We start from the raw sequence: 3551 nt of genomic DNA on the forward strand, positions 1-3551 counted from the left end.
CCTATAAACTTGAGTGAGAGAAGAGCTGAAAATTACATTACAGAGGGATGTAATTGTATTTTATACATTCTAAAGACATTTCATTGATTTAAGCTTAAAGAAATCTGATTTACAGGCTCATAGTTCTAACTTTCTGAAGTAAAACATGCACTCAGATACTTATGTATATTTTTGCAAGCAACAACAAGGAAAAAAAAATGACAGCCATAAGAAAAATCCCCATTTGGTGTTAAGGCATAGTGTGAAAGTTTCACTGTTAACCTAATAACCACACAAAATGACAACTTAATTTGGTAACACTTTCTAAGCCTATATTTATAACACATTTAAGTTCTTAATGCATTACATAACGCCTTACAAACAACCTTATAATGTGTTGTACCATCTGATAAATAATCAATACAAAAATTACAATACATTATAACTAGGGCTTTCAAACGATTAATCGCGATTAATCGCAGCATCAAAAATAAAAGTTTGTGTTTACAAAGGCTATGTGGGTGCACTCTGTATAATTATTTTATATATACAAATACCCACACATGCTTGTATATTTAAGAAATATTTTCATGTATATAGATTTATATATAATTTATATTATATATAAATATTTTATATATAAATAATATTTCTTTTTCTTAAATATACAGTACACGCATGTGTGTATTTGTATATATATATACAAAATAATTATACACAGTCCACCCACAAATATATGTAAACACAAACTTTTATTTTGGATGCGATTAATCGCGATTAATCGTTTGACAGCCCTAATTATAGCACTAGAGTACAATGCATTCTAACACCAGATGAAGCCTGCATTTATAATGCATCATAAGGGTATTCTTTATTATGCATGTATAATGCTTTACGTGTTGTATCATCTCGTGAATAATCATAATACTTAGCTATTTGTGGCTATAACTGTTAATGGATTAAAGATGATTTATAACACAATGAACATTTTTATCCACTTAAATTGTAATGTATTATATACCCCATAATCTCATATCTTATGAGAGCATATCTGCACAGTATCATACTACATCTTATGAGTGGTCTTTTACTGGTTCTTTTAAATATCTAAAAAAGCTTTATAATGTGGTCATAATATTTCAAAGTAGCCTTTGTCTGCTTTAAGTAAAGTAACAAAAGTCTTCTTTCTAAGATATCATGAAGTGGTTGTAAGACATTTCCCCTCAGGTACACAAAAAGTACAAAGGAACAATACATTCACAATGCAAATCATGTTTTAAACTGTAAAATGACAAGGCTTTACCAAATCTAAGTATTATTATGTTGTTATGATTATTCATGAGATGACAACACATTGTTTATTAGGCATTTTAAGAATACCCTTATAATGCAAATACAGGCGTCACAGAAAGTGTAAAGAACTTATTTATCAGATCATGATTCTGAACTGTCAGCAAGCAGATCTGAAGGGGAGCTTATGTTAAAGCCGATCTGTCAAGTTAAATTATGAACAGACAGATGGGCATCCAAAGAGCTCTCCGAACAGTAATTGATTTTTTTCAGGATTAAACTGTAGCGCAGTGTGATCACGCTGGAATGACAGTAACTCCTCGGCCTATGAAAATAAAGCGGTGGACATTTGGCTGAAATTAAAGTACAGGCGGGAGACAGATAAAAGGGGCTTTGGTAATGACAATAGTCAAACAAAGAGAGGGAATCACCAGAGACTGTTAGTGTCTCATGGAAACTGTTGCCATGACTGCCATTGGGAACACTCAGTTGTGATGGTCACTAACAAGAGAGACTAACAAGCTTCAAAGACGGTAATGATGGCCCCGTTATTGTAACTGGAACACTTGCATTGGCTGCCCTAACTGGAAACCCATCAGACTGTGGCCTAGTGGTTAATGCAAAGTCTCCGGAAAAGAACGGTCCATGCTCACATGGAAGATGCGTGTTTGAGTCCATAATTGTTATATATAAATGTAAGACCTGATTGAAAAAAAGGGAAAAGTTAGGAGGAAGTGTTAAAGGTGATAAAGCATTTGGAGCACAGCTTTGTTTGGAAAGTAAACTTTTCTACATCCCCTTTCAGATCCAAAGTAGATATGTCTAATACAATCATGACTCACATCCTTAAACACATTTGCATGAAGAGGTTAGCATGCTCTTAAAAAGAGTACGTGTTATGGAAATTATATATATTTAATAAAAAACTTAGGGTTTTATTCCATCGAAACTACAATGTTACGTAACTTTTTTTTTCACCTGGGCTTGCTTGTTTTTTTTTTGTTTTTTTTGTTTTTTAACAAACTGAGTGTACATGATAAAAGTTTAATCAAATATGATTTTAAATCTCAAGTGAAACTTTGGTAACACTTTATTTTAGTGTCCTGGTTACATGTGGTAACAGTAAATTGTACAGAATTACAAGCAACTAACCAATTGTTACTAACTAACCTGCAATGTGTGCATGGTGTTAATACTGGCAAACCTGTCGCGTGCCAGAAAACCAGATGCCCCGTTTTAAAAGAACTGAAAGTGTGTGTGTGGTTTCTGCTCTAAACACCAAAGAAAGCGACATGCAACAAGATCAATGATTTATGCAGACAGAGGAACCAACTCTGTCCTCTCTGTCTTTTAGATACAGCCATTTAAACAATGCCATAACATTCTTTATAGATAAAATTACTAAAAATGATGTTAAAGAAATGAACTAATGCATGAAGGGTTTCCTGATGAGAGAATAGCGTGAGCGGACTGCTGTAAATCACCATTTTTGACCACATCCTCTTCAAAGCTAACCAAAGTCTCTTGAATGTACGCAAATGTTGCCTTCTCCGGCAAAATGAGAGAAAACAGAAGCGGCAATGCATTGCTAGTGTTCTATTAGATACTTTTTTTTTTTTTACCATGTTTTTGCATATTTAATATTTGCAATATCTGGTTTTAGTTTTGCAAGTTCCATTTTATTTGCAAGCATTAGTGTTCATCTAATTCTTGACTTCTTTCTAAAGTTAACAGAACAGACACGAACGACCTTATCTAAATAATAAATACATCTCCACCTCCAGCCCTCCTAACATTTACACACTTACTGGTTATTGTATCGTTAAACAATGGGCCTGTGTAAACGTGCACGAGTTCACACGTATGCAAATATACACACAAATTTATTATTAAAGGACTGCGTGTTGTTTAAAAAGCTCATTTAAAAAACTGCCTCACTTCCCTTTGACACGCTATAGTGGTTTAAGACGGATTATTAAAAAAAGATTTGGTGTTGAAGCATGACAGTGAAGACTTTCGAATATCTAAAATAAAGATTTGGTGTTAAAGCATGACAGTGAAGACTTTCGAATATCTAAAATAAAGATTTGGTGTTGAAGCATGACAGTGAAGACTTTCGAATATCTAAACGTTTATTATAAATCAATCAATTAACATTAGAAATATTATAAATTAGCATTATAAAATCGAAAACTAAAAAATATAGCTAAATCCAAATACATCACAGAAAGATCATTTCAAGTACAGAGTTGGGACAGGTGTGATCATGATACCGGTCAAAC

This window comes from Pimephales promelas, chromosome 5 (genome assembly GCF_988280905.1).
Source record: "Pimephales promelas chromosome 5, fPimPro1.hap1.1, whole genome shotgun sequence".
Taxonomy (NCBI): Eukaryota; Metazoa; Chordata; class Actinopteri; order Cypriniformes; family Leuciscidae; genus Pimephales; species Pimephales promelas.